The sequence below is a fragment of the Canis lupus genome, chromosome 32 (assembly GCF_011100685.1).
Source record: "Canis lupus familiaris isolate Mischka breed German Shepherd chromosome 32, alternate assembly UU_Cfam_GSD_1.0, whole genome shotgun sequence".
Lineage (NCBI taxonomy): Eukaryota > Metazoa > Chordata > Mammalia > Carnivora > Canidae > Canis > Canis lupus.
This window is the reverse complement of record NC_049253.1, coordinates 10218902-10239232: the sequence shown is the minus strand read 5'-3', so window position 1 is coordinate 10239232 and position 20331 is coordinate 10218902. Positions and strand designations below refer to the sequence as shown.

General features: G+C 42.3%; 1 long non-coding RNA gene across 1 annotated transcript in view; it reads right to left on the bottom strand.

Moving 5' to 3' along the window:
* Positions 1 to 19237, bottom strand: part of LOC111093675 — a 28289-nt gene extending 9052 nt beyond the window's left edge. Inside the window, exon 1 of the long non-coding RNA XR_005382519.1 lies at positions 18789 to 19237. This is a non-coding gene — a long non-coding RNA (uncharacterized LOC111093675). The remainder of the gene's footprint in view (positions 1 to 18788) is intronic.
* Between the last annotated feature and the right edge of the window lie 1094 nt (positions 19238 to 20331).

The following is a 20331-nucleotide window of genomic DNA, read 5'->3' as shown; positions in this document are numbered from 1 at the left end:
ACAAAATATGTAGTAGTTTATTTATTTTTTATAGTAGTCTTTTTATGGCACTTTTCCCCTGCTTGTTTGAATAAGGCACTTCACATATTCATTTGAAGAGAGTCCCAGAAATTATGTAGCAGGCCATGATACTACATTCCTTATTAGCTTGTAATTGACTGTTTATTTGCATAATTCCTACTAAATTACCCCACAGCTGAACACATGGTAGGCAGGAAAGAAATGTCCAATAGAAACCAATATGGACTAAGGTAAAGAGAGACTATATTTTTTTTTATTTTAAAGATTTTATTTATTTATTCATGAGAGACACAGAGAGAGGCAGAGACACAGGCAGAGAGAGAAGCAGACTCCATGTAGGGAGCCCGATGTGGGACTCAATCCCAGGACTCCAGGATCACGCCCTGGGCCGAAGGCAGGCCTAAACCGCTGCGCCACCCAGGGATCCCAAGAGAGACTATATTTAAAATGATTATCGCAATCAGAGGACAGAGAGAAGTGATGGAGGACGCAGACCCCACCTGGTCATCAGGACTTACTGAAACAGTTCAGGGCTCAAGATACGTACGTGTGAGTTATAATACTCCTCACAAGAAAGTCAGGAAAGAGAAGGAGAAGGAACTCAGAACCGAGAAGACTGAGAAGGAGCCAGGCAGGAACCAGGAAGAAAAACAGAACCTCATGCTGCTAAGAGAACCATCTCAGGGCACCCGGGTGGCTCAGTTGGTTGGGCATCTGCCTACAGCTCAGGTCATGATCTTGGAGTCCTGGGATCAAGACCCACATCGGACTCCCTGCTCAGCTGGGAGCCTGCTCTCTCTCTCTGCCTGTCTCTCCTCCTGCTTTGCTTGCTCGCTCTCTCTCTCTCTCTGTCAAATTTTTTTAAAAAAGCTTTTTTTAAAAAAAGAACCATCTCGACACCAGGTTTTTGTATTTGCAGTTTCCTCTGGGGGAAATCTTCTTTTCTATCCCATCCCCATTTAATCCTATATGACCTTTATACTTTTCCATATCAGTTCAACACATCTCCTCTTCTGGATGCCTTCTCAAATCCATCATATGGTTAGTTGATAGCTTTGGGTGCAGAACGTGTTTGCATGTGCCCTGTGATAAAAGTTAAGCTCCACAAAGGAAGAGGTTATGTTTATTCTACATTGGATTTCCAGATCATAACACACTTCTCAGTACATTGTTGGTATCTCGGCACTCGATAAAGTTGTTTTGTTTTTTTTTTTTTTAATCTGAATAAATCACTCTTTTCTCTGTCCCAAACCACTTTATTTACACTTTTGTCATGGAATGTATTACCTATGATTAGTTTTCTATGTTGTTTGCTCTCCCAAAAAAAGTATTAGTTCTTAATAATTTTTGTGTTCCTGAGATTGACAAGCACTGTTTTGCACAGAGTAAGCATTTTCTGAATATTTGCCATATTAGCTTCAGCAAACTCATAAAAGGCAATTACAATGTAGTGAAACTGATTTGCAATTGGCTTGTGCAGATATTTCCTTTTGTGACTTTATCAGGACACATGCAAGAATCTTGGAGGTACTGGTTTAACTCATTGGCTGCTAGGTTTTGTTTTGTTGAGAATTTTTTCTTTATTTTCTTGTGCTAGATGTTTGATCTATATTTTTATTTAAATTCAATAAATTAACATATATCATTGGTTTCAGAGGTAGAGGTCAGTGATTCATCAGTCTCATATAACACCCAGTGCTCATGGTTTGTCTCCCTCTCTGATTTCATCTTGCTTTATTTTTTCTTCTCTTCTCCTATGATCCTGTTTTAGTTCTTAAATTCCACATATGGGTGAGATCATATGATAATTGTCTTCCTCTGATTGACTTATTTCACTTAATATAATATCCTCTAGTTCCATCTACATCATTGCAAATGTCAAAATTTCATTTTTTTATTGGCTGAGTAGTATTCCACTGTGTGTGTGTGTGTGTGTGTGTGTGTGTGTGTGTGTGTACCACATCTTCTTTATCAATCTGTCGATGAACGTCTGGTCTCTTTCCTTATTTTGGCTATTGTGGACACTGCTGCTATAAACATTGGGGTACAGGTGTCCCTTTGGATCATCTGTATCTTTGGGGTAAATACTCAACAGTGCAACTGTTGGGTCATAGGGTAGCTCAATTTTCAACTTTTTTGAGTAACCTCATACTGTTTTCCAGAATGGTTGCACCAGCTTGCATTCCCACCAACACGGTAAGAGAGTTCTCTTTTCTGAGGGGAGTTTCTTCTATGAAGAATAGGACAGTGGTGAAAAGTCCTGGAATGCACTGGAATGAAACCCTTCATACTGGCACTGTCTCCTCGGTGTGACTTCTTGGCTTTGTCCTCCACTTAGAGTGAGTATTTCATTCCTTACTGCGTGCTTTTCCTCCTTTCGTTTCTTCCCTATAACAGTAATGATATCAGGGCACCTGGATGATTCAGTGGTTAAGTGTTTGCCTTTGGCTCAGGTTGTGATCCTGGGGTTCTGGGATCCAGTTCCACATTGGGCTCCCTGCATGGAGCCTGCTTCTCCCTCTGCCTATGTCTCTGCCTCTCTCTGTGTGTCTCTCATGAATAAATAAGATCTTTTTTAAAAAACAAAATAAAATCTTTTTTTAAAAAAAGTAATAAAATCACAAGGCACAGGAGGGAAATGCTATTGATAAGCATTCCCTATGGCTGAAAATGGCCTCCTACAGCTCCAGGATCTACAGCTCCTCCATTGAGATGATTCCAAACTGAGATAACTGAGACTGGATTATTTTTGTCAGTCCTGGGTTGCCAGGGGAGGGACTCTGACTTACCCAGTTTGTGCCCAGTTAAGTCAACTATAGAGTCATGTGGTGAAAGCTTGACTAGGAGTTACCCCTGCAACTATAGGGCAGTTAGAGAGGTTAGGAAGGAAAGGAAACCAAATGGAACCAGACAGAAGGAAACTATTACATTATTCACCACCCCAAGCCACCCAGGTCAGAGTTTAAAAGGGGGAAACCATGTCTGGGTGGGAGGAGCGATTCTACATGACCCACCATACGGCGGGCCCTAAATTGAATAGTCAGCAATATAATGTAGGGAGGGTAGGGTCAGGTTTCATGTGACCTGTGAGACAAGAATGCCCCTAGTCACATGAGACATGAGCACTTATGGGCTGTGGTTTTTTAGAAGTTCCCATCTTGCTCAGTAGCGGCTTGCCAGTGGGTGAAGCCTGGCCAGCAGGTAAAGGCATTGGGCTGGAGACAAATGGAGGTTACAATTTCTACTGTATTTGTGTGCTAGCAGCATATCATCACCTAACTTGACTGTTTTTGAAAGGCAGTATTTATTTATATAGCTAAATGTTTTCGTGAGTATGAAAAAAATAATTCTATTATATTTTATTATATCTCATATCATTTGCCCTATATTTATTATGGGAGAAGATAATATTGAACCAGCTACAGGGGGAGGAGCAAGATGGCGGAAGAGCAGGGTCCCCAAATCACCTGTCTCCACCAAACTACCTAGAAAACCTTCAAATTATCCTGAAAATCTATGAATTCGGCCTGAGATTTAAAGAGAGACCAGCTGGAATGCAACAGTGAGGAGAGTTCGCGCATCTATCAAGGTAGGAAGACGGGGAAAAAGAAATAAAGAAACAAAAGGCCTCCAAGGGGGAGGGGCCCGCGAGGAGCCGGGCTGAGGCCGGGGCGAGTGTCCCCAGGACAGGAGAGCCCCGTCCCGGAGACGCAGGAGCTGCACCGACCTTCCCGGGGGAAAGGGGCTCGCGGGGAGGTGGAGCAGGACCCAGGAGGGCGGGGATGCCCTCGGGCTCCCGGGGACACTAACAGACACCTGCGCCCCGGGAGAGTGCGCCGAGCTCCCTAAGGGCTGCAGCGCGCACGGCGGGACCCGGCGGGACCCGGAGCAGCTGAAGGGGCTCGGGCGGCGGCTCCGCGGAGGGGGCTGCGCGGCCCCGGGAGCAGCTCGGAGGGGCTCGGGCAGAGGAAGAGGCTCCGTGCGGAGGGGGCTGCGCGGTTCCAGGAGCAGCTCGGAGGGGCTCGGGCGGCGGCTCCGCGGAGGGGGTTGCGCGGCCCGGGAGCGCGAATCCACCAGCGCAGGCTCCGGAGCACAGGGCGCCGGGACACAGCCCAGGATCCGGCCTCCCCCGGGACAGGCAGAGACCGGGAGGGCCCAGGACAGCGAGGACGCTCCTGCCCCAGCTGAGCAGATCAGCGGCCCCGCCCGGGAGCCTCCAGGCCCTGCAGACGGAGAGCTCCGGAGTTCCTGCCGGAGCTGAATCCAGGTTTCCAGAGCTGCCCCGCCACTGGGGCTGTTCCTCCTGCGGCCTCACGGGGTAAACAACCCCCACCGAGCCCTGCACCAGGCAGGGGCACAGCAGCTCCCCCAACTGCTAACACCTGAAAATCAGCACAACAGGCCCCTCCCCCAGAACACCAGCTAGACTGACAACTTCCAGGAGAAGCCAAGGGACTTAAAGAACACAGAATCAGAAGATACTCCCCGGTGGTTCTTTTTTTGTTTGTTTTTGTTTTTGTTTTTGTTTTGTTTTGCTTTTTGATTTGTTTCCTTCCCCCACCCCCTTTTTTTCTCCTTTCTTTTTCTTTCTCTTTTTCTTCTTTTTTTTTTTCGTTTTTTTTTTTCGCTTGTCTTTTCTTTCCTTCTTTCTCTCCTCTCTTTTTCTCTTTTTCCCAATACAACTTGCTTTTGGCCACTCTGCACTGAGCAAAATGACTAGAAGGAAAACCTCACCTCAAAAGAAAGATTCAGAAACAGTCCTCTCTCCCACAGAGTTACAAAATCTGGATTACAATTCAATGTCAGAAAGCCAATTCAGAAGCACTATTATACAGCTACTGGTGGCTCTAGAAAAAAGTATAAAGGACTCAAGAGACTTCATGACTGCAGAATTTAGAGCTAATCAGGCAGAAATTAAAAATCAATTGAATGAGATGCAATCCAAACTAGAAGTCCTAACGACGAGGGTTAACGAGGTGGAAGAACGAGTGAGTGACCTAGAAGACAAGTTGACAGCAAAGAGGGAAACTGAGGAAAAAAGAGACAAACAATTAAAAGACCATGAAGATAGATTAAGGGAAATAAACGACAGCCTGAGGAAGAAAAACCTACGTTTAATTGGGGTTCCCGAGGGCGCCGAAAGGGACAGAGGGCCAGAATATGTATTTGAACAAATTCTAGCTGAAAACTTTCCTAATCTGGGAAGGGAAACAGGCATTCAGATCCAGGAAATAGAGAGATCCCCCCCTAAAATCAATAAAAACCGTTCAACACCTCGACATTTAATTGTGAAGCTTGCAAATTCCAAAGATAAAGAGAAGATCCTTAAAGCAGCAAGAGACAAGAAATCCCTGACTTTTATGGGGAGGAGTATTAGGGTAACAGCAGACCTCTCCACAGAGACCTGGCAGGCCAGAAAGGGCTGGCAGGATATATTCAGGGTCCTAAATGAGAAGAACATGCAACCAAGAATCCTTTATCCAGCAAGGCTCTCATTCAAAATGGAAGGAGAGATAAAGAGCTTCCAAGACAGGCAGCAACTAAAAGAATATGTGACCTCCAAACCAGCTCTGCAAGAAATTTTAAGGGGGCCTCTTAAAATTCCCCTTTAAGAGGAAGTTCAGTGGAACAGTCCACAAAAACAAAGACTGAATAGATATCATGATGACACTAAACTCATATCTCTCAATAGTAACTCTGAATGTGAACGGGCTTAATGACCCCATCAAAAGGCGCAGGGTTTCAGACTGGATAAAAAAGCAGGACCCATCTATTTGCTGTCTACAAGAGACTCATTTTAGACAGAAGGACACCTGCAGCCTGAAAATAAAAGGTTGGAGAACCATTTACCATTCGAATGGTCCTCAAAAGAAAGCAGGGGTAGCCATCCTTATATCAGATAAACTAAAATTTACCCCAAAGACTGTAGTGAGAGATGAAGAGGGACACTATATCATACTTAAAGGATCTATCCAACAAGAGGACTTAACAATCCTCAATATATATGCTCCGAATGTGGGAGCTGCCAAATATATAAATCAATTATTAACCAAAGTGAAGAAATACTTAGATAATAATACACTTATACTTGGTGACTTCAATCTAGCTCTTTCTATACTCGATAGGTCTTCTAAGCAAAACATCTCCAAAGAAACGAGAGCTTTAAATGATACACTGGACCAGATGGATTTCACAGATATCTACAGAACTTTACATCCAAACTCAACTGAATACACATTCTTCTCAAGCGCACATGGAACTTTCTCCAGAATAGACCACATATTGGGTCACAAATCGGGTCTGAACCGATACCAAAAGATTGGGATTGTCCCCTGCATATTCTCAGACCATAATGCCTTGAAATTAGAACTAAATCACAACAAGAAGTTTGGAAGGACCTCAAACACATGGAGGTTAAGGACCATCCTGCTAAAAGATAAAAGGGTCAACCAGGAAATTAAGGAAGAATTAAAAAGATTCATGGAAACTAATGAGAATGAAGATACAACCGTTCAAAATCTTTGGGATGCAGCAAAAGCAGTCCTAAGGGGGAAATACATCGCAATACAAGCATCCATTCAAAAACTGGAAAGAACTCAAATACAAAAGCTAACCTTACACATAAAGGAGCTAGAGAAAAAACAGCAAATAGATCCTACACCCAAGAGAAGAAGGGAGTTAATAAAGATTCGAGCAGAACTCAACGAAATCGAGACCAGAAGAACTGTGGAACAGATCAACAGAACCAGGAGTTGGTTCTTTGAAAGAATTAATAAGATAGATAAACCATTAGCCAGCCTTATTAAAAAGAAGAGAGAGAAGACTCAAATTAATAAAATCATGAATGAGAAAGGAGAGATCACTACCAACACCAAGGAAATACAAACGATTTTAAAAACATATTATGAACAGCTATACGCCAATAAATTAGGCAATCTAGAAGAAATGGACGCATTCCTGGAAAGCCACAAACTACCAAAACTGGAACAGGAAGAAATAGAAAACCTGAACAGGCCAATAACCAGGGAAGAAATTGAAGCAGTCATCAAAAACCTCCCAAGACACAAGAGTCCAGGGCCAGATGGCTTCCCAGGAGAATTTTATCAAACGTTTAAAGAAGAAATCATACCTATTCTCCTAAAGCTGTTTGGAAAGATAGAAAGAGATGGAGTACTTCCAAATTCGTTCTATGAAGCCAGCATCACCTTAATTCCAAAGCCAGACAAAGACCCCGCCAAAAAGGAGAATTACAGACCAATATCCCTGATGAACATGGATGCAAAAATTCTCAACAAGATACTGGCCAATAGGATCCAACAGTACATTAAGAAAATTATTCACCATGACCAAGTAGGATTTATCCCTGGGACACAAGGCTGGTTCAACACCCGTAAAACAATCAATGTGATTCATCATATCAGCAAGAGAAAAACCAAGAACCATATGATCCTCTCATTGGATGCAGAGAAAGCATTTGACAAAATACAGCATCCATTCCTGATCAAAACTCTTCTGAGTGTAGGGATAGAGGGAACATTCCTCGACATCTTAAAAGCCATCTATGAAAAGCCCACAGCAAATATCATTCTCAATGGGGAAGCACTGGGAGCCTTTCCCCTAAGATCAGGAACAAGACAGGGATGTCCACTCTCACCACTGCTATTCAACATAGTACTGGAAGTCCTAGCCTCAGCAATCAGACAACAAAAAGACATTAAAGGCATCCAAATTGGCAAAGAAGAAGTCAAACTCTCCCTCTTCGCCGATGACATGATACTCTACATAGAAAACCCAAAAGTTTCCACCCCAAGATTGCTAGAACTCATACAGCAATTCGGTAGCGTGGCAGGATACAAAATCAATGCCCAGAAGTCAGTGGCATTTCTATACACTAACAATGAGACTGAAGAAAGAGAAATTAAGGAGTCAATCCCATTTACAATTGCACCCAAAAGCATAAGATACCTAGGAATAAACCTCACCAAAGATGTAAAGGATCTATACCCTCAAAACTATAGAACACTTCTGAAAGAAATTGAGGAAGACACAAAGAGATGGAAAAATATTCCATGCTCATGGATTGGCAGAATTAATATTGTGAAAATGTCAATGTTACCCAGGGCAATATACACGTTTAATGCAATCCCTATCAAAATACCATGGACTTTCTTCAGAGAGTTAGAACAAATTATTTTAAGATTTGTGTGGAATCAGAAAAGACCCCGAATAGCCAGGGGAATTTTAAAAAAGAAAACCATATCTGGGGGCATCACAATGCCAGATTTCAGGTTGTACTACAAAGCTGTGGTCATCAAGACAGTGTGGTACTGGCACAAAAACAGACACATAGATCAGTGGAACAGAATAGAGAATCCAGAAGTGGACCCTGAACTTTATGGGCAACTAATATTCGATAAAGGAGGAAAGACTATCCATTGGAAGAAAGACAGTCTCTTCAATAAATGGTGCTGGGAAAATTGGACATCCACATGCAGAAGAATGAAACTAGACCACTCTCTTGCACCATACACAAAGATAAACTCAAAATGGATGAAAGATCTAAATGTGAGACAAGATTCCATCAAAATCCTAGAGAAGAACACAGGCAACACCCTTTTTGAACTCGGCCATAGTAACTTCTTGCAAGATACATCCACGAAGGCAAAAGAAACAAAAGCAAAAATGAACTATTGGGACTTCATCAAGATAAGAAGCTTTTGCACAGCAAAGGATACAGTCAACAAAACTCAAAGACAACCTACAGAATGGGAGAAGATATTTGCAAATGACATATCAGATAAAGGGCTAGTTTCCAAGATCTATAAAGAACTTCTTAAACTCAACACCAAAGAAACAAACAATCCAATCATGAAATGGGCAAAAGACATGAACAGAAATCTCACAGAGGAAGACATAGACATGGCCAACATGCACATGAGAAAATGCTCTGCATCACTGGCCATCAGGGAAATACAAATCAAAACCACGATGAGATACCACCTCACACCAGTGAGAATGGGGAAAATTAACAAGGCAGGAAACAACAAATGTTGGAGAGGATGTGGAGAAAAGGGAACCCTCATACACTGTTGGTGGGAATGTGAACTGGTGCAGCCACTCTGGAAAACTGTGTGGAGGTTCCTCAAACAGTTAAAAATAGACCTGCCCTACGACCCAGCAATTGCACTGCTGGGGATTTACCCCAAAGATACAGATGCAATGAAACGCCGGGACACCTGCACCCCGATGTTTATAGCAGCAATGGCCACGATAGCCAAATTGTGGAAGGAGCCTCGGTGTCCAACGAAAGATGAATGGATAAAGAAGATGTGGTTTATGTATACAATGGAATATTACTCAGCTATTAGAAATGACAAATACCCACCATTTGCTTCAACGTGGATGGAACTGGAGGGTATTATGCTGAGTGAAGTAAGTCAGTCGGAGAAGGACAAACATTATATGTTCTCATTCATTTGGGGAATATAAATAATAGTGAAAGGGAATATAAGGGAAGGGGGAAGAAATGTGTGGGAAATATCAGAAAGGGAGACAGAACGTAAAGACTGCTAACTCTGGGAAACGAACTAGGGGTGGTGGAAGGGGAGGAGGGCGGGGGGTGGGAGTGAATGGGTGACGGGCACTGGGTGTTATTCTGTATGTTAGTAAATTGAACACCAATTAAAAAAAAAAATTAAAAAAAAAAAAATAAAAAAATAAAATGATAATATAATAAAAAAAAAAAAAAAAAGAATGAACCAGCTACAGATTTGTCTCATTTATTTATGGAAAAATAAAAAGGAAATTAACTTTAAAAAAAACCTGAGTTTTCTGATCTACTCTGCTATTACCCACTGTTAACTACTTTTCTAGAATCATCGGGACTTATTTCAGAAAGTGTTCCACAGCCAATATAACCAGCAAGACCATTGTGCTGAAAGGCAGGGTTTTGGAACAACTCAGTAACCATTGCGTCACACTGCTTTCACCCTGTCCCCCATATCTCCACCCTAATTTAAGGCTTATCTGTATTTTAACATTAAAGGAAATAGTACAATCTTATCAAAAAAGAGTAGGTCCTTAATGTTGAGATTTTTAGGTGTAAGAGAAGTGGGATTATAGAAATAAAAATGGATGTAGAAACAGAACTTGCTGTCCTCTGTAATGAGACCACTGGATAAACATCTTTAAGTTGGTCCATGGTGCCCTGGTCTTCTCAAGTCAGAGCGCATCTGTACATTGTCCACCAGATGGCGATGGAAGACCGCTGACACGTTATTCCACAAAGCAGAAGAAAAATTAGGTAAGCCCAAAGGAAGAGATAGAACTTTGTACTTTGTTTTCTTTTTTTTTTTTCTAATTTGTTTTCAAACTTAACTGTTAAATGGAAGAGAGTTATTGCATTTTAGAGCCTCAGATTTGAGGCTTTTAAGAAAGCCCAATTAAAAAAAAAAAACTTTAGAAAGATATGCTAACAACAGAATTTTTTAGTGAGCTAACTAGACTCCATTTTCTGGGATCTTTAAAGAAACAAAATGGTACCCATTACTTGGGTAAAGTTTGTTAACATATTTTTTTAAGTTCTCAATAGTCTGCTTATTGAAACTTCTTGGCGGGGACGCCTGGGTGGCTCAGCGGTTGAGCATCTGCCTTTGGCCCAGGGTGTGATCCCAGGGTCCGGAACCAAGTCCTGCATCTGGATCCTGGCAAGGAGCCTGCTTCTCCCTCTGCCTATGACTTTGCCTCTCTATGTGTGTCTCTCATGAATGAATAAATAAAATTTTTTTGAAAAGAAACTTCTTGACTGAGGAGGAGTCAAAAGTGGCATTCTTCATACTGTTTCATACTTAATATAGCGTACAGGAGAAAATCTTCATAATGGATGTCATTAGCTACTAGAGACTGGATCAAATACCTTTCTACCTGGATTCTGGAGTCTTTCGGGCAACCCACCTCCCTTCTTTCTCTGTGACTTCCTGCATTTCTTATCCCGCTCTCTGAATTATTAAAATAATTGTGGTCTTGGTCTTAATCTCTTTGATTTTCAGATTTCTTGTTTATAGAATTCTTTTTTAAATGTCTACTATCTTGTGGAGCTAATATTATACTAGCATACCTAAAGCAATGCCCAGCACATAGTAGGTGCCCCAAAATGGCAACAATTATTTTTATCTCCAACTTTTCCCTTATTTTGAAAGTAAACATGTGGCTTACTTACCACAGTGATTTGTGTACAATTCTTTCATTTATGCCTAATGATCATGGGACAGAATTATGACTATGCCTTTTGTTTATATATATGCAGATTAACTATCAAAATGACTAAATTTTGTATCTATGAAGAACTCATGTATTTGCAGCCATTACAATTTTTTGTTACTTTATCCCGGTTGGCTGATTACAATAACAACATAATACAGACACACACATACACAGAGAAGAAATGTTACCTAAGCCCAGTGTGTGTCTCAAAGCACATATTTTTCAAACTTCAGCTAGGGGGAAAACTAATAGATACCAGACCTGCTGACTTTCTCTGCCTTAGCTATAGACAAAGTATATGGATTATATGACTTGGTTTCAGCTCTACTGGAGTTCCATGGAGAACAAAGTAAGAACTCTTTGTCTTAGAAAGTACACAGGAAATCCCCACTTCACTCATATATCAGAAATCTCCTAGATCCAGGAAATAAGAACAGCTAGGCCTAGAGATGCCTTTTGGATGACGTTTGTGCAATCTATAACTGGGCACCATCCATCCAGTTTCTGTGGGGATAATAAGACTAATTTTGATAAATAGTAAAGACCTATAGTAGATTTCCTTAAAGATGTAATACAGAAATCTTTCACAGAAAAAAATAGAAAGTAAAGCTTCCTATAACATCTCTGTGTATGTTTCCTCACTACTCATGATAGTGAAAATTCTCCTCTTTCAATCCCTCAATCCCTTCATGTTGTTGTTTCAGTTTTGCTTCTACTTTGCTCACTACCTTCTTCCCAATGGTATAAAAATGAGAAGGCATCAATTCTTGTGTAGCCACTTACCAACCACACAGAGCACAGTTCGAGGCCTCTCAGTTCTCTTGGTGAGAAGCATGTAGCATCTCTTAGAATGTATATTTCTCTCTTGCTGAATGTTTTTCTCAAAAGAAATGTTCTCAGAGAATTTCTGGGGAATAACATTACCCACTTTGTTATACTTAAAAGGAGAATTTCTCATGGGAGAAATTCCTCTTTAAAATAACCCTCTCCCATACCAACTTTCCTGTAGCTCAACCCTCATACTATCATTTAACTATGTTAGAATGTGATAAGGACTTGTTGTAGTCTATTATTACACAGCAATAGGAATGTGTATAGGAATCTACTTGATCTCTACACTTCATTAGTGAAGAAGAAATTTCTTACAAGAAAAAAACCTTTATGAAAGAAATTATGAGCCAAGTAAATCTACTTTAATCATTGAACTAAATATAGAGGAAATAAAGACCTCACAAGAAGAACATTATATTAGCTTGCTAGGGACACCATAACAAAATACCGCAGACTGGATGGCTTAAACAATAGATAATTTTGGGGGCACCTGGGTGTCCAGTTCTTGGTTTTGGCTCAGGTCATGATCTCAGGGTGGTGATTTTGGGGTGGTGAGACCGACCCCTATGTCGGGCTCCACACTCAATGCAGTCTGCTTGAGACCTCCCTCTCTCTCCTTCGGTCCCTCCTATTTGTTCTCTCTCTCTCTCTCTCTCTCTCTCTCTCTCTCTCGCGCGCGCGCGCACACACTCTCGCTCAAATAAATAAATAGATAAATAAATCCTTTTAAATAGAAATTCTTTTTCTCATACTTCTGAAGTCTTGAAGTCCAAGATCAAGGACTCATCAGGTTTGGTTTCTACTGAGGACTCTCTTTGACTTGCAGATGGTTGCTTTCTCCTTTGTTCTCATGTGGTCTTTCCTCTGAACAAACAAATCTGTGTCCTAATCTCTTCTTATAAAGACACCAGTCAAATTGATTAGGGTCAATCCATATGACTGCATTTTACCTCAATAAAAAGGTTCTATCTTCAAACACAATCACATTCTGAGTTATTAGTGGTTAGGACTTAAAGGGGTTCCAAAGGCCCCTTGAGAATGTGCCTCTTTGGCATGCAGATTATTTTGAGCTGGAGAATCTGTGAGCCCAGGAGAAACTTTTGCCCCTCCTTTAACTACGTAGAAGAATCTAAACTGGAGAGTCTTTCTGGAATAAGAGTATTAGCAAAGATAAATTTCATCTGAGTGACCTATCTACGTGGCAGGGCAAACATCTGATTACCAAACATCTGCTCTTCTTATCTTCCTGTGAATTACATTCCTTTCCTCTTAAGTCCCAGACCCCTATCCCCTTAGTTTACAAGGACAAATTGACCTCATTTTGCTGATCTTTGGAATTTCCATGTCTGGGTGGATTCCTTGTAAATACGCTATTAAATTTTATTTTCTCTTGTTAATTTGGTTCATGTCAATCTAATTTTTAGTTCAGCAAGACCCTTGAAGAGGACAGGAATTCTTGTTATCTGACATAAGAATTATGAGGGGACACAATTCAGCCCACAACAGAAATTTAAATTTTGTTGGAATTTTAGTTGGATATGCTTTTAAAGACTTTAGGGATATTAATAAACTTTTTTTTTTAATTATTGAAAACATCTAGCTAAATGAAATCCAAGTGGCAAATAGAATGACGGGTTATGAAAGCCAGCATTGGGAGCAAGTGTGGGGCACATGTAGTTGAACATTGTAGGGATATCTTTTCCAGAATTTCAGAATCCTGACTGAACATAGCTCATGTATCAAAACTCAACTTATTTGTCCCTGTTCTGACATCTGAAGCAAGACTTCCTACTCTTCTGAAGAAAGTTTTCTAATATTTTAGGAAGTTTAGCATTTTCCCATGGACTCACCTCTCTAGTTCACTCCCGCCCACAAATTCTTAGACATTTTTTATGTGTTAAGCTTCTTTTAAAAAAGAGAGATTTATTTATTTGAGAGAGAATGTGTGAGTAGGGGGAGGGCAAAGAGAGAGGGAGAGAGAGAGAACCTCAAGCTGACTTCCCTCCCTCAAGTGTAGAACCCAATGCAGGCCTGATCCCTTGACCCATGAGCTCATGACCTGAGTTAGAAGTAGAACACTTAACTGACTAAGCTACCCAGGCACCCTTATATGTCAAGCTTCTTAGAAACCTTGCCATCATAGTGATTTTTTAAAACTGTCCTAACTGAAGTAGCCTGTTTGATATTTTTAATCTGGCACTTTTTAAGAGAATTGCATTTCATACATTGGCTTTTTTATGTAATTTAAGTTTATCCTTCCAACTAGTAAAAAAAATTAAATCTGTAATATAGAAACAACCCTTCTCATGATGTTTTAGCTTCCTTAACTTCATAAATAAAAATCCACCTTCTGGAGCAACAGTGTGTCAATTGTGCCCACTTCCAGCAGATGGCACTAAAGATCGTGCACAGTAATTTCAGTGTTGGAAGCCCTTCCCAGCTCCCTCCTGGCCTAGCCCAGCTAGAAAATAGAGTATTTCTGTGGGATAAACACAATGGTGTTGCAGCCAAAGGAGACTAGGCTGGGGATTACCCACAGGCCCCCTCAGTTGTCCTACTGTCTGAGGAGGATTGATATTTGCCACATCTTTCAATGCACTGTGGACCACAAAGTACCACCAGTGTCCTGGTCCTTTGGTTGGGAAGCTCTGATCTAGGTCATCTTCTTATCAGTTTGAAACCTATAATGAGTTTACATTTTTAAAGTGTATTTTATAAATATTAATCCCTACATTGATGTCAGTGAGAGAGCAGTGAGCATATTGAAGGTATTTTGAGTAAGGATTTGAAGTTAAAGTGATTTAGGAATGGAAACTCATAATAATTAAATATACAGTGAATTGGGACAAATCAGTTAAAAGTTGGGACAATTCTGAAGGGCAAACAGTGAATCATGCCATTGTGAAAATGCCATTTGTTATGGACTGAATTGTGCCCCCACTCCCAATTTATATGTTGAAGCATTAGCCCCCACGTGACTATACTAGAGACAGATCTTTAAGGAGGTGATTAAGGCTAAATGAGATCATAAGGGGGGTGCCTGGGTGGCTCAGGCAGTTAAGCATCTGCCTTCAGCTCAGGTCATGATCCCAGGGTCCTTTGAGCCCCACATTGGGCTCCCTGCTCTGCAGGGAGCCTGCTTCTCCCTCTCCCCTCTCCCGGTGCTTGTTCTCTCTCTCCCTCTCTGTCATATAAAAAAATAAAAATTTTTAAAAAGAATGAGATCGTAAGGATGGAGATCTGACCTGATAGAATTGGTACGCTTACGCAAAAGAGACACCAGAGAGATATCTCTCCCTGTTATGTGAGGACATAATGAGAAGGTGGGTTCTACAAGCCTGGAAGAGAGCTCTCACCTGAGCCTCCTGGTGCTGGCACCATGAGTTTGGATTTCCAGCCTCCAGAACTGTGAGAAAATAAATTTCTGTTATTTAAGTCACCTAGTCTATGGTATTTTGTCATGGCAGCCAGAGCTAATACACCATTTTTCCTACAACAAACAATAATCAGCAAGAAGAAAGATAACTGCCAAAATGGGAACACTGCTGAATGTGTGGCGAGATGATCAGTGTCAACACTGGGTGCCCACTAAGCCATGAGGAACTGGTTCAGTATCTTAAAGGCCTAAGAAAGTACTGCTGCTGTAGAAGGCCAGGAACATGCTCGGACTAGCAGCAGCAGCAGCATCACCTAGGAGCTAATTAGAAATGCAGAATCTCGGGACATCCCCAAACCCACCAAATCAGAAACTGCATTTTTTAACAAGATCCTCAAATGATTCGCATACCCATTAAAGTTTGAGAGGCACCATTTTACAATTTGATATCAGCAAAAAAGAGAAGAGTAAGCTTGGTTCTAAAGCTTCAAAGAGCTGGCTCACCTTTCTGTTTGGTGGACATGCATATGTGGCCTAGGAGGGTAAACTCTTCTGCTTACACTGGACTTGTGAATATTGGAACTTAGAGACAATGGGGCTTTAGGAACCTACCCTGATCCTGTGTAAAAGAGTTTCTAAGGTTTAACACAGGTTGTATATCCCTGCTGTCTCCTGAACGTGTCTGTGTGTGTCTATCTGTGGAGAGAGAGATGTCCTCCAGAGATTTCGGGTTATATTGTAGGTGGTCAGTGAATGAGAATTCCATTCATTCAATTCCCTTCAGAATACCAGGTGAGGGATTCTCAGATGGCAGGCTTGTGGGCTGTGTTTTTTACCTTCCCAGAGGGATATAAAAGATTGTTCAATGTAACTAATTGCTTCAGACTACTGTACATTTTCAGTCCTTCTGTTTTACCCATTTTCTTGTCTTTCCTGTATTTATTCTGCCAATTGTGATTGCTGCTCTCAATGTGCCTATATGAATAGCACCTCCTCCCCCTGCCTTGTGATTCATTGTTTCTAACTTGCAATGAGCTGGATAAGTACAGAAATTACAGTACTGTATATCTAAAATAAAGCCAAATATTCCAAGTAAGAACTTGAGAGAATTTCCTGCATGCACTTTTGTGCACAGGATGACTATGTGGTAATTATTTGCCTAATGATCCCATTTTTTTTTTTCTTTTAGGATCTTAGCTGTGTCTTAGATGTTCAAGAATTAAGTGATAGTTAAATGACATAAACATAAACAATCATATAACATAAACATATAGCAATACTATAACCTTGCTACTCAAAGTGTGCAATAAATGTATATATAAAGGAGGAGAAAGAAGGAGAAGGAGAAAGAAAATTGTTTTTCATATTGGGAGAGGGACACCCAATAGGGAATGCTTCTAAAACAGAAAAGGAGTTCCACAAGGGCCAAACATGATTTAAAAACTAGAGATAAAAAAGCTGTCTGAGGAAAATGGGAAGCCAGCCTTTGATACAGAAAGAACTGGACTATCGTTTTCTGAGATACACACATGTGTTTAGTTCGAAATCTACAACTTCTGTTACAGAGAATATGAGTCTGAAGTTAGAGGTGGCAAAAAAACTGAAAAGATGTCCTGAAGAAAAGGAGCATCACCTCCTAACTTTAAAAAAACAAACTCAGCTTAGCTTTGCTATTCTAAAGCAGTGTTTCTCATATTTTCCCATGTGTCAGAATGACCAGGAGAGAGTGGCTATTGGGTGCAAGGTCCAGAGTTCAGTAGGTCCTGGCTGGAACCTAACAATTTGCATTTCAAACATTTTGAGATCCACCATTCTAAAGAATACTGGAACAAATTTTAAATATGTAAAACTCAAAATCCTTTGACATGCAAAACAGTACATAATAATTAGCATAGCTTTATAAAGAAAAATGTAAAGGAACTCCGCCTAGTTTGTAGTGAATAGAGCAAAGATTTTAGAGCTAAATAGACCTTGGTTTGATCGCTGGTTCTGTTATTTACAGGTTCATTTTTTTTAACTAAGATTATGTAGACTCTGTCTCAGTTTCCTCTGGTAAAATGGGGATAAGAAAACTATCCCATAGGGGCGCCTGGGTGACTCAGCGGTTGGGCGTCTGCCTTTAACTCAGGGCATGATCCTGGGATCTGTGATCAAGCCCCGCATTAGGCTCCCTGGGGAGGACCTGCTTCTCCCTCTGCCTGTGTGTGTGTGTGTGTGTGTGTGTGTGTCATGAATAGATAGATAAATATTTAAAAAGAAAAGAAAAATAACCCATAGAGTTATTGTGAGGACTAAATGTATCAAGTGACTAGTACAGTGCCTGGTATATGATAAGTATGCATTCAATCCTTCATCCTTTCCCTCTTTTTTTCTTCATTGATAGCAGTCATGGAACTTAAAGTAATGGAGCAGGGACGCCTGGGTGGCTCAGCTATTGAGCACCTGCCTTCAGCTCAGGGCATGATCCTGGAGTCCCGGGATTGAATCCCACATGGGGATCCCTGCATGGAGCCTGCTTCTCCGTCTGTGTCTCTGCCTTTCTCTCTCTCTCTCTCTCTCTCTATCTCTCATGAGTAAATAAATAAAATCTTTTTAAAAAAAGTAATGGAGCAAAATAACATATTTTCATAGAGGTTCTAGGATCTGACATGCAAAAGATTCTCATAACCATACTAGAAAATACAATGGTCAATTAGTGGACAAGTGGAAGCCGTTTAGGTCACAAAGATTGTAGGGAAGATTTGCTGAAACATATAGTCCCAGCCCACCCCTTTAGGAGTCTCTCCCAAAGAGATAGGGCTCACCTTCATTCCATATACCTCTGATTAAAATGGACTTCTTACACTCAGGAAGATACATTCAGGGACCGAATGCCAATTGCCTAGTTATTCCCTGACCGTCATAATGGTAACCTTAAGCCAGGGCTTTTTCTTACTGAGGCTTTTTTCAAAGAACTCCTGGCAAGTGCTGGAACCTGTAACCATGAAATCTCCTTGATAAAGCAGAGTGTGATCTTTTGCTCATGCATGGCTTAGGTTTCTGTGGAAAAGGTGGAAATGCTGTGGAAAAGAGCTTGCCCCTTTTGTCTATGTGGAGCATGATGTATCCCAGAAAATCCTAAAACTCAAAAAATACAAATCCAACCACTGAAATTCTATATGTAGTCCATTCGGTGCTTTAAAGCACCAAGTATCATTAATTGAGGTGAACAACGAAAGACAAGCTTTGCATTATTCTAGAACAGACTACATGATCTCCATAGTTATTCTGTACATTAGACTGATCACTCCAGAAATACCTTGTTGCTAGATCCCATTTCGAATCCAATGATGTTTCTGAGCAATTTCATTCCTAATACAGAATGATGGTGCCGTACTCAGGATTCCAAAATGGCAAAACGACTTCGCTAACGTAGTCTAAGACTTGCTTGTCAATTACCATGCTGGGACAGGTCAGGGCATCAAAGATTTCTATGTAGAAAAAGCAAACAGAGTTTTTGCTTTGGTTGCTCTGGCTTTTTTTTTTTTTTTTTTCAAGATTTTATTTGAGAGAGATAGCAAGAGAGAGCTCGAGTAGAGGGGAGAGGGAGAAGCAAGGAGCGGGGCTCCGTCCCAGGACCTAGGGATCAGGACCCCAGCCACGGGCAGAAGCTTAACTCCCTGGGCCACCCAGACGCCCCTATATAAGCTTCTTTCCTAAACACCAACAGAATGAAGCAACCCTTGGTAAAAATCATAAAGAAGTTAAAGTTTGTTTTCCAGTTTCTTACCCCCCCCCCCCTTTTTTTTTTTCCTTTTTCTTCCCTGGATTGCAGTCAGTGGGAAAAGTTTAGAATGGTGCAACTCCTACTTCGATTCCTGTGTTTATCAACGCGGAATGTTTCCCCTTCTTTTGCAGGGGATTTAGAATCCCATATTTCCTTTAGAATTAACATCAAGGGGGGGGAAAATAATTCGACATTAAAACCCAACACGGGGGGATCCCTGGGGGGCGCAGCGGTTTGGCGCCTGCCTTTGGCCCGGGGCGCGATCCTGGAGACCCGGGATCGAATCCCACGTCGGGCTCCCGGTGCATGGAGCCTGCTTCTCCCTCTGCCTGTGTCTCTGCCTCTCTCTCTCTCTCTCTGTGTGACTATCATAAATAAATAAAAATTAAAAAAAAAAAAAAAACCAACACGGGGGCCTCCCGGTGGCTCAGCGGTTTAGCGCCGCCTTCAGCGCAGGGCGGGATCCTGGAGACCCGGGATCGAGTCCCACGTCGGGCTCCCTGCATGGAGCCTGCTCCTCCCTCTGCCTGTGTCTCTGCCTCTCTCTCTCTCTCTCTGTCATGAATAAATAAATAAAATCTTAAAACAAACAAACAAACCCAAACTGGAACGCAGGGCTCCCCCTCGGAGGGAGGCGGGTGGGTGGGGTCCGCCCGGGCGGCGTGGCCCGGGCTCCGGCTGTCCCCCCGCGGCTGTCGGGTCCCCTCCCCGCACCGCCCGCCGGCTTCCCTTCTCCTCCCGGGCTGCCCCCCCTCCCGCCTCAGGGCGACCCCCGCTGCTGCGCCGGGGCCTGCGCCGCCGCCGCCCCGCGCGCGGTGAGGCCGCAGCCCCGGCCCCGCCTCGGGCCTGAAGTCGCCGGGCGGCGGCCTGCAGGGGGCGTGGCGGCGACGGCCCCGGGCCCGCGGCGCGAGGACCGACCCCAGGCCGGAGGCGCGCGCTCGGGGCTCGGGGCTCGGGGCGCGCAGCAGGGCAGGACCGGGCAGGACCGGGCCGGGGGCCGGAGGCCTGGCGGCCGAGCGAGGCTCCGCGGGGCAGCGCCGGCAGCCCGACCGCAGTCCCGGGCGACTCCCTCGGT